Here is a 19,832-nt window from a genome sequence, read left to right as displayed (position 1 = left end):
TGGAGTAATGGGCCAAAATACCAGCAACAGTGTGTGAAAACCTTGTGAAGACTTACAGAAAACATTTGACCTCTGTCATTGCAAACAAAGGGTACATAACAAAGTATTGAGATAAACTTTTGTTATTGACCAAATACTTATTTTCCACCATAATTTGTAAATAAATTCATTAAAAATCCTACAATGTGATTTTCTGGATTTTTTTTCTCATTTTGTCTGTCATAGTTGAAGTGTACCTATGATGAAAATGACAGGCCTCTCTCATCTTTCTAAGTGGGAGAACTTGCACAATTGGTGGCTGACTAAATACTTTATTGCCCCACTGTATATATACAGCTAAAAATAAATGTGTAATGTAGAATGGCATTGAGTTAAATTGTCAGAGGCATACGTATTTAAAGATGCTTGATTATGGCCTCTAACTCACAATAACGTATCAGTGGACCAGATAGACAGAGCATGGCACAAGTTAGGAGACACGTGCCATGTCCACTTCTTGTTAGTGTCAAAGGCAACACTGCCTCTGTGAAGACAGAATTGTTGGTCCCTCATCCAACGTCAGGGCTATAAATTGTAATACTTCTACACTAGATGCAGTATTTAAGCCTATGGTTAAATGAATCCTTGACTGGGATAAAATGTTGTAGATCAAATAGACATCATAGCATCGTGTGTTACATATTCTGTCACCTGCAGTCAACCACTGCTGTTGGTATGAGCGGCATATCTGTAAGGGGACAGTGAAGAGGAACTGTTCTAGCATAGCTACTGTTTCAGTTGTTCAGGTCACCCAACAATCCCTACACATACAGTCACAACTGCTTAATTACAGTACGTGGTGGCCATTTTCAAGCACTAGGCTAACCCATGTTAGTCAAATCAGATTAGCAACTGTTTTGCACTGATTACACAATAATGTAATGAATGTTTAATAACGGCTCGAAAAAGGGCTCATGGTGCAAATGGGATTGTGTGGGCTTTTTCAGACTGCAGCAACTCTGAAAGGCGTCAACCTAAAGCTTGCTGTTGAACACTAATGCTTAATCTTAATGACAATCCTTCATTAAATATGAATACAAGGCACCTATGCTTTGGGAATAATAGGTCCTGAGCATAATTAGTTTAACTGTGGTGGGGCCCTATCAGACACTCAGAGACAAGCTTTAACGGCTACTGTAAAGTAGTGGTTCTCAACTGGTTTTGCCTCGGGATCCAAATTTAACCAGGTGTTTGTCTCAGTCGCGACCCAATATATGCATCGTGATAATAATAATAATCCAAATACAATCTGGAAAACAATTTTTTTATGCTATATTGATAGTTAATGTAGCAATTATATTACAAGGGTACAACATTCCTACCACTTTCATTGTCAATAATAACATTTTGCCCATATTCTTGATGAAGAATGTTAATATTACTCCACAAAATCAACCAAAATAGTGCTGCTCGATAGTGCTGCTCACTATAGCTCGATATTAAAAATACTTTTATTGAAGAACAATTGTTCAGAGACTAAATTATGTAGAAATGTAAGTTCATTAGAATTTTACAAATGTTCTACCTGGTTTAAGATGTTTACATTCTGACTGGATCATTTTAATTTTAAATTTTTTAAATTATTATTATTTTTTAAAGTATTACTCAGACACCCACACTGGTAGGAAATGAACAATGTAAGGTAATAGAATTTCTTCTTGGAAATGTTTTCCCCATTCCCAGTGTGTGGGAGAGGGCATGGAAAAGCGAACTCATCAGTCATATCAGACCTCCTGCAGGGCCAAAGAGGGCAGTGATTGGTTGGTAATTAAACTATCTGGTAAATGAAACACTGATTGAATTAGAGGAGTGATCCCTTCACTGCCTCAAGTTATTTTTTAATAATTTAATAGTAGAGAATTTTGTAAAATGAATTCACAAGGTGTGTTTTTCTAATTCAGGCGTGCAGTAAATATTGATAATTTAATGATCCGTATCTGTTTAATAAAACATATCTGTCCCATGTATTTGGGCCTTTCCTAAGGCTTGGAAGTAATGCATTTATGGGGAAACTACCCTCATAATGTCACGTTCTGACCTTAGTTCCTTTATTATGTCTTTGTGTCAGTTTGGTCAGGGCATGAGTTGGGGTGGGTAGTCTATGTTCTTTTTTCTATGTTGTATTTCTGTGTTTGGCCTGGTATGGTTCTCAATCAGAGGCAGCTGTCGATCGTTGTCTCTGATTGAGAATTATACTTACCGGTAGATAGCCTGTTTTCCACATTTTGGTGGTGGGTGATTATTTTCTGTGTCTGTGTTTTCCACACAGAACTGTTTAGTTTTCAGTCTGTGTAGTGTTCGGTTTTGATAAAAAAATATGACGAACACTTACCACGCTGCGCATTGGTCCGATCCTTCCTACTCCTCCTCAGAAGAGGAGGACGAAAACCATTACACATAACCTCATAAAAATGTACCTTAGCCTTTTATTAATGTTTATTGATCATATATTGTTATTGAAGAAACTCACTTGCTATGGCTTTACATCACCTGCCATCACATGGTTGAAGAGTTATTTATCCAATAGAACTCAGACAGTGTTCTTCAATGGAAACATCTTCTACAGTTGCAACATCAACAGCATGACTGGTTACATCACTGCCTGGTATGGCAATTGCTTGGCATCCGACCGCGAGGCACTACAGAGGGTAGTGCGTATGGCCCAGTACGGCTAAACTGCCTGCCATCCAGGACCTCCACACCAGGCAGTGTCAGAGGAAGGCCCTAAAAATGGTCAATGACCCCAGCCACCCCAGTCATAGACTGTTCTCTCTACTACCGCATGGCAAGCGGTACCGGAGTGCCAAGTCTAGGACAAAAAGGCTTCTCAACAGTTTTTACCCCCAAGCCATAAGACTTCTGAACAGGTAATCAGATGGCTACCCGGACTATTTGCATTGTGTGCCATCCCCAACCCCTCTTACTCTATTACTACTCTCTGTTTATCATATATGCATAGTCACTTTAACTATACATTCATGTACATACTACCTCAATTGGGCTTACCAACCAGTGCTCCCACACATTGGCTAACTGGGCTATCTGCATTGTGTCCCACCCACCACCCGCCAACCCCTCTTTTACGCTACTGCTACTCTCTGTTCATCATATATGCATAGTCACTTTGACCATATTTACATGTACATACTACTTCTATCAGCCTGAATAACTGGTGTCTGTATGTAGCCTCGCTACTTTTATAGCCTCACTACTGTGTATAGCCTGTCTTTTAACTGTTGTTTTATTTCTTTACCTACCTTTACCTAACCTAATACCTTTTTTTGCACTATTGGTTAGAGCCTGTAAGTAAGCATTTCACTGTAAGATCTACACCTGTTGTATTCAGCGTACGTGACAAATAAACTTTGATTTGATATGTACAGTGCGGTGTCCCTCAGGGCAGCTCCCTTCGGCCGTTACTCTTCTCTATTTAAAAAATTATTAAACCAAATTTTGCCATTGGTCTTACACAGAGCTAGAATGTCTATGTATTCGGATGGTTCCACACTCTACATGTCAGCACCTAAAGCCAGTGCTGACAAGCCAAGGTTACTGAAATTATAAATAAGGAGTTACAGTATCAGAATGGGTGATTTATAATAAACTGGTCTTAAATACATCTAAAACTAACAGCATTGTATTTGTTTCAAAACATTATGTAAGACCTAAACCTCAACTGGAGTTGTGCATAAATGGTGTGACCATTGAGTAAGTTGAGGAAGCTAAACTCCTAGGTATAACATTGGCTGGTCAATTATCATGGGCTTGTCATATTGATAAAGTTGTTGTGAAAATGTGAAGTTATTAAAATATCTGAATTTTTTACACAAATATCCAATGTACTAGTTGTTAAGGCTCTGGTCTTGTCCCATCTTGATTACTGTCTGGTAATATGGTCAAGTGCAGCAAAGAAAAATCTAGCATGCCTTGCTCTTAGCTACACATACAGAAATAATATCAATAACATTCATGCCACTCTTTCCTGGTGGAGGGTTGACAAGAGATTAACTGCTTCTCTTCTAGTCTTCATGATAAATATTACTGTGATGAAAATTCTAGATTGTCTATATAATGAAATAACATTCAGCTCAGACACCCATACATACCCCACAAGACATGTCACCAGGCTTCTGTTCACAGTCCCCAAGTCCAAACGAATCAACGGCAATGCACAGTATTATACAGAACCATGATAGCATAGAACTCCCTTCCATCTTCAATTACTCAAGCAAACAGCAAAATGACCTTAAAAAACAGATTAAATAACATCTCCTAGAATAGTGAGGACTGTGAGGACACACACACACACACACACACACACACACACAAGCACACACACACAAGCACAAGCACAGACACACATTATTTTGTAGTTGTATTATTTGTATATCATTGTATTGTAAATGTGTGCGACTGTCCTTATCTATCAGTTTATCAGTGTTTTATTACTTGTCATATTTAGAAAGAGTAGCTGATGCTTCTGCAAAAGCTAATGGTGATCCAAATAAACAAACAAAACAAATAAATATTAGGTCTGAATATATACTACACACTGAACACTAGAGAAGGTGCTATATATCTAGAGAGAGAGAGAGCGTAACAGTTCAGTCAAGCTATAGCAGTTATCTACATCTGTAATACAAATAGCTCCACTACCAAGCTTAATTGTGACTACAAAAATTCATGTCACATTACACAAACCTAACATTGGTAACTTGTGAGAGGGTGAGTGAATGAATGAAAATAATACTAATTAAAGAGAGGGCTTCCCACTGGGCACAGATAATTCAACATCTATTCCACATTGGTTCAACATAATTTCATTGAAATGATGTGGAAACAACATTGATTCAACCAGTGTGTGCCCAGTGGGTTGCTACCTCTATCTATGAAAGCTGTGGTTGAGTCATTTTTCTGGCTTCTAATGAGAGATACTGAATAATATTTGGACGATATCGTCTCCAGTGAACCTCCCACCATCTGTAGAAAGAGGTTCGTATGGGCAGTAAGATGTTCTGTTAATCTGGCTTTCAGAGACGGACACGTTTACAATACAATATGTCAAATGTAGTATTCAAATGGAAAGCAAATCTATGCAGCAGCATTGTTAATGCATTTCAATAAAACAACAACTGTTAACCACCTGCCACACCTACACTTCTGCATGAACCTGGTCTTTTGTGTCACAATTCAACTGAATAACCTGTGACTACATTTGAATGTTTGCTGTTAAAGTAACATTGACTCTATTTTCACTCTGTCTTATAACACAGCTGATAGCTCTCTCAGAGAAAAGTTCACTCACTGAGGCTGCCCCGGCTACAGTGTACCGGTGTCTGTGTCTGTATCACAGAATGGCTGAAATGGCTTGAATAGCGCTACACTGCCAGCTAATAACTTGACAGGCTTTAGTGCAGAATACATTTGTGTATTTTTTTAACCTTTATTTAACTAGGCAAGTCAGTTAAGAACAAATTCTTATTTTCAATGACGTTCTAGGAACAGTGGGTTAACTGCCTGTTCAGGGGCAGAACTACAGATTTGTACCTTGTCAGCTCGGGGGTTTGAACTTGAACTTCCGGTTACTAGTCCAACACTCTAACCACTAGGCTACCCTGCCTAACTTGGGCTGAAACACAGTTGCCTAATTGATCAACACCCTGGCACCTGGACGTTGGGTTCCACAGGAGTTAAGCAATGCTTTCAGAGCCCCACAGAGCAGGGGTAGTAGGAGAGTCCCGAGCAGAGGGCAGGCTGGACTCTGGCTCCCTGGCTCTGTTTTCTAGGCACAGTGCCATCCATCCACAAACTAACTCACAGAGCACCTGGCCCCTGCCTGCTGCCTTTATCCTCCCTCGGCCCTCAGCCTCCGAACAGTGACCTTGTCTGCCTGGAGGAAGATGTTCATCCCCCTGAGCAGCAATATAGCAATACACATCCCTGGCTCCCTAGCTATACAGAGACACGCAGATCAAATCCGCTCCCCAGTTCATCCTCACCTTTATTTCAAGGCCAAGACAAACGAGCGTTGTCACTAGGTACCGTACAGCAACGTCAAACTCTGGGAAAAAGGACATTATCTTCCTGAGAAATACTGACTGGCACAAAATCCACAATGATCTGTCAGAGGGTCCCCAGCAGTGAACCAAAATAATGTTTTCATTTCTCAATTGATCAGTTGCATAACTAATACCTTACCTGGTAGCTAAAACTAGAGACAAATTAAACCTGTAACAATCCACAGTTTGTGTCGGGTTGGTTTTCAATCTTACCTCAGTTCTAGCCAGTGCTTGACTTGGGCAGGAGCTCACATCAAATGTTCTACTGCTTGAGCTCCTGTTCCTCTTATAGAATATTAGCTCAAAAGTATTGTGGAGCTCCTGCACCTAAATATAAACTGTACCGGCACCCAAAATGAGTACCGGCACCTATTTCATTCCATGTCAAGCACGGGTTCTAGCAGGAAATACATTAAAAAGATGTGTTCTCTTGGTTGACATACAGAGCTGAAGTATCCAGTAATGTAGCGCTAAAAACTCATCCCTCCTGAAGTACATTATCATTATAGAGATGTATTGATAATTTGGTGTTCTATTAGGGCAACAGGGAGTAAAGAGATGTCCTGTGTCCCTGTGTCACTGCTATGAACATTTTATTATTCCAATTACTAGATTGCTTTCATATTGAATTTGATCTTAACTCCATTGTCTGGTTAAAATACACTGAGTATACCAAACATTAGGAACACCTTCTTAATATTGCATCCCCCCCTTTTTCACTGAGAACAGCCTCAATTCATCGGGGCATGGACTCTACAAGGTGTCAAAAGCATTCCACAGGGATAATGACCCATAATGACCAATGCTTCCCACAGTTGTGTCAAATTAGCTGAATGTCCTTTGGGTGGTGGACCATTCTTGATACACACAGGAAACTGTTGAGGTTGAAAAGCCCAGCAGTGTTGCAGTTCTTGACACAAACCGTTCAAAGGCATTTAAATCTTTTGTCTTACCCATTCACCCTCTGAATGACACATACACAATACATGTCTCAATTGTCTCAAGGCTTAAATATCCTTCTTTAACCTGTCTCCTCCCCTTCATCTTTACTGATTGAAGTGGATTTAACAAGTCACATCAATAAGGGATCATAGTTTTCACCTGGATTCACCTGGACAGTCTATGTCATGGAAAGAGCAGTTGTTCTTAATGTTTTGTATACTCAGTGTAGGTATCTCTGATTTCCCAAATCAATGTGTTTCCACGGCCTCCTTCATTCTGCAGTCTGAGTCACGTATCTCTACATGTGCATCTCTGCATGTTCAGAGAACAGTCTGGAGGTGGTCTCTCTCTCTCTCTCTCTCTCTCTCTCTCTCTCTCTCTCTCTCTCCCTCTCCATCTCCCTCTGTCATTCTCTCTCTCTCTCTCTCTCCATCTCCCTCTGTCATTCTCTCTTTCTTTCTCTCTCTCGCCTCTCTCCCTCTGCCTCTCCTTTGCTCTCTTTCTCATTTCTCTGTGCCTCTCTCTTTTTCACTCTCTATCTGCCTCTCTCTCCACATCCACCCCCCTCTCTCCCTGTTCCTCTCTCTCTGATTCTCTTCTCTCTCTATCTCTCTCATGCCCAACAAAGAGCACATTTGCAGACTCTCCCCCACACTTGTCTGAATCCTCTCTGCTTCCTCCCAGCTATTCTTCCCACGGTAGCGACTCACATTACCCCATTCTTCACTGTAATGCACTTTAATAGCATTAATATCTCCTTTTGCTTCTTGAGCTGCACCCCCTACATCTTAAGAAAGCTGCTTAAAAGCAATTGACAAGGGTAGTCTACCACAACAGATAGGGGGAGTGGGAAGACAACCATAATGATTCAGCTGTTTTAATGCATTATCGTTCTCTCCCTGCATGGAGCACTCTGTAAACAGGCACTAGAATATGTAGAAAAACAACACGAGTCACATGTCACCTTCTATGCCATCCCAAGTTTCACCATAAGTGACAGTGAAGGTCGGGTCGGTCTAAAATGACAGGGGGCTCTAGCATAAAGATAAGGCTCTACTATAAAACATCCAAACCAACGAGTGTGGGTGCCTCTGGTTTTGGAGGAGGAAAGAGAATCCTCCTTCTGCATTATTCAATGGATCTCCTCCTCTAAATAACAGCGGCTGAGGATTGTTTGACATCCCAAATGAATAATTAAGGGATGACCTTTTGTTCCCATTAGAGGTGATGGACCAATATCACATTCATCCACTTCCTGTTTAAGGCTCAGGCTGCCATCAAATGGCACTCTATTCCCTTTATAGTGCACTTCTTTTGACCCGGCTATGGTCACAAGTAGTGCACTATATAGCAAATAGTGTGCCATTTGGTACACATATATGATCTAAAGCTAAATGTGAAGCTATTCCTATAGGATTGACTAGAAATGAATAGTCCTTGATGACTAAGAGCCTGAAATGTAGCTACCAAACCATAAGTCACCTCTAATGATGGTAGTATAAATTGCATTGTAGGCATTTCAGGAGAATGTAAATAAACATTTTGCAGAGCGAGAAAATCTCATTCAATTTATATTTTCTCAGCAATATTATTAACCCGTTGGATTATTTGGTTGTCAAGCTGTAGTCAAATTCACAAGTCAAGCTTTCCTTAATAAAATTTTACTGCAGTGAGCTAAATCAGGGTTTCTTGGTAGTCTTAAACAAATCTAATTTGACACAGAAGTATACACCTCACACACACGGTTATGGGCTTAAAAAAAGAAGACACATGTACCATGTCAGATAGAGAGTTGAAAGTTATTCCATTTTGAGTTTGCATCCCAATACTACACTTTATATACATCACAGAAGACTAAAATATAACAAAACCGTTTGACATAGAAACACCAGATTTTTGGCTTAAAAACTATAATAATGTTAATTATTTATGAAATTATGAAAAATATGAATAACATTCCACCCATGAATGTGAGGGCGCTTTGGTCATTCAACTGCAGGATCTACCCAGTAAACTCAACTGGTGTCTCTGATTCTCCAGCTCCAAACCAGTCGACAAGGCCATGGGTGTTGCCTGGTGATGCTGCACTGTATGGAGTGCGAAGATTCCTGGCATTGAAAGAGGCTCAGTGTTCATGGGAGCACATATTTATAGCCGGTTGAGGAATTATTCATTGTGATCAGAGTGCAGATCATGCTCTTATTCCTTCACGGAACAGATGTGTCGGAATGAAAAGAGCAGGCTTCTTTTCTCTCTCTCTCCCACCCTGCTCTCTAGCGGCCTGCCAACTAGAAATGGCGAAGGATGGTTAGCTCTTTGAAGCCACTGTGTGTTTGTCGTCATGCACTCCTGCTCCGCCTTGGGATCTCAGGTGGTTCTTTTTTAAAAAGAGAGAGATCTTGTAATGTCGCACAATCCACTGCCTACACACTGAATCACTGTCCTTAATCAGACTCAAGAGTGATCCAAACCCCCCTCCCCCTGTACAGGGCCACCTAGCTACACAGTACCATGGCTTCAATACATCCCCATGGTAGTAACTGATAATCTATAAGGATCTACTGTATATTATTCTAAATCCAATAGTAACAAAAACTGCAGATTCAGCTTGGAAACCAAAGGGTAAAGTAAGTGAATTGTCTCTAATGTCCATTCTGACAGAGTCACCCTTTACAGAAAAAAATACATGATTTCACATGAAATCATGTGAAAACGTGTTTTTGGAACACTTCACATGCGATCACATGTTAACACATGTAGTTTCATGTTATCACATGTTGCTTTACATGTTGTCACATGTTATCACATTAACTTCACGTAAGATCACTTGATCACATGAAGAAAGAAATGTGGAACATTTCACGTGTTCACATGTGAAATTAATATGTTTTTTCCGTAAGGGACTAACAGGTGTGATGAGTAATTGCTCTGACAAACACACGCACATGCCCACACATGCACACACTCTCTCACTCTCTCTCTCTTTCTTTAAGACACACAAGCAGGGGGGATGGGCCTTGGATAGCCATAGACGGGCATGTTTTTTCACGGGACCTCCTATGTGTGCACGCGCTTGTGCGTTCACCATTTTTTTATGGGTGTTATAGTAAAGCCCATAGGCAGCTCTTGAGTTTCAAGTTTGGGGATGCTTACAATTTATCCTACCATTACTATCCATCTTTGTGACAGTTATGATCCTTTTTACATACGCATTTTCGAGGAACAGTTTTATTTCAAGAATAACGTTTCAGTTTTTCAAAATCAGTGTCACGTGGTTAATCATAAAGATCTGAAGTAAGATTCGAAAATTCTAAGAGTAATAATGTAACTAAGGCGAGAGCATCAGCCTCTGCAATAAGGACACATTGATACGCTGTGGCCCATTGGCGGCTAGAGAAATGAGTGCATAGAACTCAGAGATAGCCCATAGGCCAATGCATAAGTAGGCCTATAATTTCCATCGTCAACTAAGTAAAATACACAAATAAAAACAGAAAATCTCCTGACATTCAACTCTCTACTCTGCCTCATATCTATCTGTCTTGACTTGAGCTATCGCTAGTGAAGTACAACATTGTATCAAATCATCAACTGGGTCCGGCCAGAAGCTGTTGCTAGATAACTTGCAACATTGTGTCAACTAGCCTATTCCGGGCCCTCAGAGTTTCCATCACCTGTGAACTCGAGAGAAACAGCAGTTTTTTTATTACGTTTCCACTGGATATATGAGATCATCAGATCATGATATTTTGCTCTTCACTCAGAGGCTTGGTGGCCGGGAGTGTTGGAAATATTTTTTAAATATAATTTGCTTACCGCCCCAATAGGTCCACAGACGACACAATCGCAATCACACTGCACACTGCCCTAACCCATCTGGACAAGAGGAATACCTATGTACGAATGCTGTTCATTGACAACAGCTCAGCATTTAACACCATAGTACCCTCCAAACTCGTCATTAAGCCTAGGTCTCGAACCCCTCAATGTGCAACTGGGTCCTGGACTTTCTGACGGGCCGCACCCAGGTGGTGAAGGTAGGAAACAACGTCTCCACCCCGCTGATCCTCAACACTGGGTCACCACAAGGGTGCATTCTCAGCCCTCTCTTGTACTCCCTGTTCACCCATGACTGCATGGCCATGCACGCCTCCAACTCAATCATCAAGTTTGCAGATGACACTACAGTGGTAGGCTTGATTACCAACAATGACGAGACAGCCTACAGGGAGGAGGTGAGGGCCCTCGGTGTGTGGTCAGGAAAATAACCTCTCACTCAACGTCAACAAAACAAAGGAGATGATCGTGGACTTCAGGAAACAGCAGAGGGAGCACCCCCCTATCCACATCGACGGGACAGTAGCGGAGAAGGTGGAAAGTTTTAAGTTCCTCGGCATACACATCACGGACAAACAGAAATGGTCCACCCACACAGACAGCGTTGTGAAGAATGCGCAACAGCGCCTGTTCAACTTCAGTAGGCTGAAAAAATTTGGTTTGTCACCGTAAACACTCACAAACTTTTACAGATGCACAATCGAGAGCATCCTGTCGGGCTGTATCACAGCCTGGTACGACAACTGCTCCACCCACAACAGTAAGGCTCTCCAGAGGGTAGTGCGGTCTGCATAACGCATCACCGGGGGCAAACTACCTACCCTCCAGGACACCTACATCACCCGATGTCACAGGAAGGCCAAAAAGATCATCAAGGACAACACCCACCCGAGCCACTGCCTGTTCACCCCGCTATCATCCAGAAGGCGAGGTCAGTACAGGTGCATCAAAGCTGGGACCGAGAGACTGAAAAACAGCTTCTATCTCAAGGCCATCAGACTGTTAAACAGCCATCACTAACATTGAGTGGCTGCTGCCAACATACTGACTCAAATTTCTAGCCACTTTAATAATTAATAATTGGATGTAATAAATGTATCACTAGTCACTTTAAACAATGCCACGTTATATAATGTATACATATTGTACATTACTCATCTCATATGTATATACTGTACTCTATACCATCTACAGCATCTTGCCTATATCGCACGGCCATCGCTCATCCATTATTTATCCCTTTACACTTGTGTGTATAAGGTAGTTGTTGTGAAATTGTTAGATACTTGTTAGATATTACTGCACTGTCAGAACGAGAAGCACAAGCATTTCGCTACACTCGCATTAACATCTGCTAACCATGTGTATGTGACCAATACATTTTGATTTGATTTGATGTGTGAGGTGAAAAAAAATCATTGAGAAGCTCAGCTCATTACTGGTGGAAGTGGTGAGTTAAGACAATCAGACATTGCCTAATGGGAACTTTCTTATATTTACACGCAGCAGGTCAGGTAGGCCTACTTCTTTGCGTGCTCAGGCACTCCTGAGAAACCAGACTCATGCTCATTGCTCATGGAGCACTTCAAACAAAAGACAATGAAAAGATTGACAAAACTCGTAATGGTTATGAAATAAACCAAAACTTTTTTATCACAAGTGCAGCAGGTTATGAACACTGCAAATAACATTTCCATTCCGAAAATGAGCATGGTAAATGACTGTACTGTAATTAATACATACATTAACAGAAATTAATGTAACCAAATGATGGGGGGATTAACGGTACATTTACTAGTCCTACTGGTGACATATGTAATGGGGAATTGATTTAAAAAATAAGCAATCAAAGGGCAAACAATTCACAGAATGAAACAATGAATGCGCAAGAATTTATGGGAGACAGCTGAGTGCATTCTGGAGAGCTGAGTGTGTGCATTCTGAGGATAGACACAGCATATCTTCACTGCACACCCCTCCCCTTCTTCTTCTTGCAACATATTAAATTATACTCAAAACACATTATCTTCACGCATATTTTAGATGTTTTTCACTGACAGCCGCAACTCAATCAGTTCGACACTATTGAAAAACGTGCTGCTTAAATTGTGGCCTTCCCAATTAGGCATGACCTACACAGCTATGTTTTTAAAGAAGCTATTGATCCTCTGTGGCTAAGTCATGCTATCTGGTGAAATATTTTTAATGTTTTTATTTAAACAATTAATTATATAATTTTGGCAAAACATCAATGTCCTTTAAGGGAAGCCTGTATCCTAACAGTGCACTGTGGACCCGCCAACTTGCCTTTCCATTTCGCATGAGGCTGAAACCAGAGATCTATACAGTGGGGAGAACAAGTATTTGATACACTGCCGATTTTGCAGGTTTTCCTACTTACAAACATGTAGAGGTCTGTAATTGTTAAAAATGTTTAAAAAATATATATATATATTATTATAGAAAATCACATTGTATAATTTTTAAATAATTAATTTGCATTTTATTGCATGACATAAGTATTTGATCACCTACCAACCAGTAATAATTCCAGCTCTCACAGACCTGTTAGTTTTTCTTTAAGAAGCCCTCCTGTTCTCCACTCATTACCTGTATTAACTGCACCTGTTTGAACTCGTTACCTGTATAAAAGACACCTGTCCACACACTCAATCAAACAGACTCCAACCTCTCCACAATGGCCATCCAGAAAATCACATTGTATGATTTTTAAGTAATTAATTTGCATTTTATTGCATGACATAAGTATTTGATACATCAGAAAAGCAGAACTTAATATTTGGTACAGAAACCTTTGTTTGCAATTAGAGAGATCATATGTTTCCTGTAGTTCTTGACCAGGTTTGCACACACTGCAGCAGGGATTTTGGCCCACTCCTCCATACAGACCTTCTCCAGATCCTTCAGGTTTCGGGGCTGTCGCTGGGCAATACGGACTTTCAGCTCCCTCCAAAGATTTTCTATTGGGTTCAGGTCTGGAGACTGGCTAGGCCACTCCAGGACCTTGAGATGCTTCTTACGGAGCCACTCCTTAGTTGCCCTGGCTGTGTGTTTCGGGTCGTTGTCATGCTGGAAGACCCAGCCACGACCCATCTTCAATGCTCTTACTGAGGGAAGGAGGTTGTTGGCCACGATCTCGCGATACATGGCCCCATCCATCCTCCCCTCAATATGGTGCAGTCGTCCTCTACCCTTTGCAGAAAAGCATCCCCAAATAATTATGTTTCCACCTCCATGCTTCACGGTTGGGATGGTGTTCTTTGGGTTGTACTCACCCTTCTTCTTCCTCCAAACACGGCGAGTGGAGTTTAGACCAAAAAGCTCTATTTTAGTCTCATCAGACCACATGACCTTCTCCCATTCCTCCTCTGGATCATCCAGATTGTCATTGGCAAACTTCAGACGGGCCTGGACATGCGCTGGCTTGAGCAGGGGGACCTTGCGTGCGCTGCAGGATTTTAATCCATGACGGCGGAGTGTGTTACTTATGGTTTTCTTTGAGACTGTGGTCCCAGCTCTCTTCGGGTCATTGACCAGGTCCTGCCGTGTACTTCTGGGCTGATCCCTCACCTTCCTCATGATCATTGATGCCCCACGAGGTGAGATCTTGCATGGAGCCCCAGACCGAGGGTGATTGACCGTCATCTTGAACTTCTTCCATTTTCTAATAATTGCGCCTACAGTTGTTGCCTTCTCACCAAGCTGCTTGCCTATTGTCCTGTAGCCCATCCCAGCCTTGTGCAGGTCTACAATTTATCCCTGATGTCCTTACACAGCTCTCTGGTCTTGGCCATTGTGGAGAGGTTGGAGTCTGTTTGATTGAGTGTGTGGACAGGTGTCTTTTATACAGGTAACGAGTTCAAACAAGTGCAGTTGATACAGGTAATGAGTGGAGAACAGGAGGGCTTCTTAAAGAAAAACTAACAGGTCTGTGAGAGCTGGAATTATTACTGGTTGGTAAGTGATCAAATACTTATGTCATGCAATAAAATTCTAATTAATTACTTAAAAATCATACAATGTAATTTTCTGGATTTTTGTTTTAGATTCCGTCTCACAGTTGAAGTGTACCTATGATAAAAATTAAAGACTTCTACATGCTTTGTAAGTAGGAAAACCTGCAAAATCAGCAGTGTATCAAATACTTGTTCTCCCCACTGTATATAATGACGAGATGCTCATCTCTCTGCCCTAACAACGGGAGTCGTTGTCCCACGGGAAGGCAGGCGACAAGTTTAGGTCTGCTTATTATGTCCATAGAAATGCATTAGGCCTATTCAATATTTAAATATTTTATTTGGATAGGCAAGGAGGTATGGTAGGGCGGGCCCCCTATGGCCCGCCCATAACGCCGGCCCTGCACACAAGTACACTCACTCTCACACCGGCAGTAACGTATCCCTAGCTTCCAGCTGGGCTTGGACTGCGCTCTTCCCTCCGTTCCGAGGAGCCGTTGGTCACTGCAGAGCCATCTGGAGTGCTATGTCCCAGCTCCACTGGGCCTCTGCCAGCCTCAGTATGAGCACAGCATCTTCAAGCACATTTTGTATGCGTCAAAGCTCTGCTGTGTCCAATGACCCTGGCCACTGACAGAAGCCATTGCATTCAGTCACATGGACACCACCTCAAAGGGGGCCTTATTCTCTAGTTGGACAGCACCTGCATTCTCTGGCACCAAGTGAAAAGGGGTTGGGGGCCATTTTAACATGATTGACATATTAATTTCCTGTTACAAAAAAACTAAGTTGCACAATACTGCACAAATATTGCACATGTTTCTATAATCAGCAAATGTACAGAGTGGCTTCACAGAGGCCTAAAACTTGATGCCCAATAGGACCCCAATGACGGCAGAAAGCTGAGGTCCTCAAAAAGCCATTGAATACGCTGCATCTATCAGGGATCAGTAAGAGCTGGAGTAGCCTAACAGATCATTATAATCATTTATTCCATTGATGTGTAAATTACATTTTCCACAACGTGTCATACCCATGCTTATAGATTGGGTCACTTTTTTAGAGCTAGTAAACACAGCAATCTTGTGTGTTCTTTTCCCCAAGATTTTTCTATTTTGTTCATCAGAGCACCTAGCAGCAGATTTGTAGGAGAAAAACATGAACTGGCCAAAGAACGGATCACTGACCTTCGTCATCAATTACCAAGAGATTATTTTTTTGGCACAAAACGTAACATGTTTGTGGAAGCAAGGAGGGGAGAACTAATGGAACCCAGTATGCTGAACTCACTCACTCTTTGTCATAAAGTATAAAGTGATGTAGGTCTATTTAAGGGTTTGCAGTTTGCACTGCAGTTAATACTGACACCTGATCCTTGCGACCATCACCTTTATAATCCGACACCTCCTCTGGGTCAGCTCCATAGGGCATCTCTGAGCCACATATACTGTAGGTCAGATACAAACTGCAATAGTAAATGAAGCCTACACAAAACTTTCTATACGTCATCCACGTCTGTTATCTACACAGGCACTTGAACCTACACAAATCCATAATATAAAGCTGATCCTCGCAACTCTATTGTCCCTTGGATCCTGTAACGCAGGCCCATAACCACACCTTGCTGTCACATTCTTGTCTTTACCTGCATGCAGCAGGTGCTGTTGGAGATTTGCTCGTGTTTGTTTTTAATGACAGTTTTTAGTTATTGTACCTTCTTACATTAAAAACGGTGGGGAGTGTATTTATTCTCAGATTTCTGTCTGCCTCAGTGCATCTGGTAATAATGAGAAATTGAACAGAATCATGGTTCAATTGAAAGTGGAGTTAAACACAGACATCAATCAAATATATGCCATTTCCCATCTCACAAAACAAGGTGAAAATAATATTACAAACATAATAAGAATGCTCTGTCATTTATCACAGAAAATATTTGCAGTCAGTCTACCTAGCCCGCTCTAAAATGAGACTTGTGAATCGCAGTATGAATAATGGGATACTTTCCCTATGTACTCAGTGTATAATTAGGATGAACACAATTTGAGTTCATTCACTGACCACTTAAATTGAATAATGCATGCTTGATATGGCAGTCTGCAAGGAGCAACTAGGCATGATTCCAAATGAGAGAAAGACAGTGGCAGCATTCATTATGTTCAAACTTTGGGAGAGGAGAATCTGCTTGACTAATGCCAATAATGACATGGTACAATATCAATATATGGTGCTGTATGATGGATACCAGAGGAGAGAGCATGATCATTTCTTCAACAAACACATCTATCCACTGTAACTAGGCTATAGGTCTTATGTCACCTCTAAAATGTGCTGATGAAAACTATAGGTTATTGCAATCCACTGTTTGATTCCTATGAGCAAAGGCAAGACCACAGAAATGTGTAGGAAAACGTTTCTCGCACAAAAGTAGGCTAGGAGATAGCCTTACTGTACAAAAACAATTGTATTAACAATATATGTATATACAGTTGCCCAATTGTCACCTGTAGAGACGGTCATCACTAGTTAACATAGCCACAAAGTCCTGAACCCCCCTATTTCTACAATGTATATTCTAAAAACCCTAACCTTAACCATACTGCTAACCGTATGCCTAACCCTAACCTTAAATTAAGACCAAAAAGCACATTTTGGCTTTCTTGAATTTTTATGATATTGACCATTACGACTTTGTGGCTGTGGTATCTAGTGGAAACCGTATAAGACAGTGAGACAATAAACAAATCAAGCAAAGACATGCTAATGAAGCTGTTATAGTTCAATAAAAACTAAATAGGCTCAATGTATCAATGTAGCCTATCAATATGATGTGTAACGAGGTTCTGTATAGACAAAAAAAATCCATGTACAAGAACACAAAAACTTAACTGGCTAAATACAGGTGAGATGTCAACTCAGCCTACTATTCGACTGAAGACAGTTGGCCTAGTTATGTTTTATGACGTAACTCACATGACAAAAACATTATCTAGAAACGTATGGGAATAAATTTACCTTAGCGAAAGCACCTGATATCATAAAGCTGACAAGACAGAGCGGAAAGTGTGGGCTCGTGTACTGATTCTCCTCACTCGTAGATCAGCCAAGTCCTATCTTCAGCACCACGGAAAAGCCGTCCGCCTATTTCTTAAATAATAGGCTTTTCCGACTAAACAAACCCGAGACAAATGTTAGCCTACTGTCTCTACAAGTTAGATGTCTCGTGGTCGAGTCCTGGTTGCAATAGACCTGGTTAGAGCTTCGTCGAGTAGAACTAATGTGAAAAGATGAAGCGATGGACGTTTCGCCAATCAGACAGCAGCAGTATTGCGCTCCATTCTTGTGTCTTGCGCTTGAGTTTTGCATCCCGGGAAGTCTCCAAGGAGAGGTACCTCTTCTTTCCTCCAGGCAACCGCTGCAATAATAGTAATGTCGTTGAAAAAATGACGAATAAACAACATTACATCTTGTATTTTCAATGCAAAATGTATTTTCATCTTTTGGATTTGAAGCGAGACAAAATCTGAAAATAACTACAGTAGCATACAGTCACCGAACCAGCCCTTATTATAGAATAAACTCAGTAACTGGGAGCGGTTGTTTCCAGTTTACCTGAACATGAGTCGATGCCTCCAATGCCAGTGAATCACTGTATATAATCCAATTGTATCTGTCTAGCGCGAAGTGTCAGGTGTCCGCCCATGCTCTTAACCGCAGGTCTCGTGCGAAGTGAAATAATGCCGGCTACCACGCGACAGAGACAGGTGCGACAGAATAGTTTGGAAGTAAAACATTTTTTTTATATGGTGCTTGCACTGTATGTTTAGGACTACGCACTGTAATCGTTTTTTACATTACAATGTATGTTTAATTAGAGCGAAAAACCCAAGTGATATGCTACATCTTTCCATTCCCAAGGTAATTTGACAATCTACATACTTGTAGAAAGGAAATCAGTCTGGAATGGATAGAGACCTGCTTCACTCTACTGTAGCCTAACTCACATATAGTCCAATAGAGAAAGTGGTCATAAAAGCCATAAGGGAAGTTGTATGGCTCTGAATGGAGACTTTGGCCCCACACCAAAAAGTGTATCAGCCCAGCCAGCTTTGCTGAAAATGTGATTATGTTGTCTCTAGGTGTCCATCATAGACCCCCAGACAGGCACAAGACAAATGGTTTCAGCTATCAGGGGGACAGATGAGCTGACGTTTATTGATATATTGCCCTCCATGAATGATGTGATGTGAGAAGGGCACACTTTATTCAATAATGACCTCAAGACAATAACATTTTCTCTTATAATGTCCTATGCATCAATGGATGGCTTCCTGCCTGCTCATCTCATCTGCAAGGTAGTGTGTGTGTGTGTGTGTGTGTGTGTGTGTGTGTGTGTGTGTGTGTGTGTGTGTGTGTGTGTGTGTGTGTGTGTGTGTGTGTGTGTGTGTGTGTGTGTGTGTGTGTGTGTGTGTGTGTGTGTGTGTGTGTGTGTGAGAGAGAGAGGATACTTTTTAAAGAAATATTACAAATGCTGTATGACACGGAATGCATATACTGTATATACTGTACAGTAACCTTGCTTTAACTTAACTCATGCATATATAATAACTTACTCTGTATTCAGCAGCATGCCTGGCATAGATTCAAGACTCAAGGGCCCCCATGTACGGTCCTGTCAGTGGGGTGCGATCAAAGTGGAGGCCTTCATCTGTAACCCCCGCCTTGGGGCCCATGTAGAACAATTGAGTACCCACATCCATACCCACACATGCAGTCAGAGCCGGCACTAGCCCTCTGGGGGCCCTAAACTAAATTTTGTTGCCATCCCCAGTTGCCTTTCCCTATCTTAGGCCATCCACAATAGACTGTCCAACTCACCCTCTATTTAAAAAGTGCACATGGCATGGCCCATGAGCTAGGAGAGCTAGTAGAACCTGCACAGTATTGTATGCAGAGCATGCTCTCCATTCTCAAACCA

General features: G+C 41.3%; 1 protein-coding gene across 1 annotated transcript in view; it reads right to left on the bottom strand.

Annotated features, from left to right (window-relative positions):
* LOC109874951 (carbohydrate sulfotransferase 8) overlaps positions 1 to 18,438 on the bottom strand; it is a 228,582-nt gene extending 210,144 nt beyond the window's left edge. Inside the window, exon 1 of the mRNA XM_031814298.1 lies at positions 17,870 to 18,438. The gene's annotated coding sequence lies outside the window, so the exon portion shown is untranslated. The remainder of the gene's footprint in view (positions 1 to 17,869) is intronic.
* Positions 18,439 to 19,832: the final 1,394 nt, after the last annotated feature.

Source organism: Oncorhynchus kisutch, linkage group LG3, assembly GCF_002021735.2.
Source record: "Oncorhynchus kisutch isolate 150728-3 linkage group LG3, Okis_V2, whole genome shotgun sequence".
Classification (NCBI taxonomy): domain Eukaryota; kingdom Metazoa; phylum Chordata; class Actinopteri; order Salmoniformes; family Salmonidae; genus Oncorhynchus; species Oncorhynchus kisutch.
Note: the sequence above shows the minus strand (reverse complement) of the source record. Positions and strands in the feature narration are given on the sequence as shown.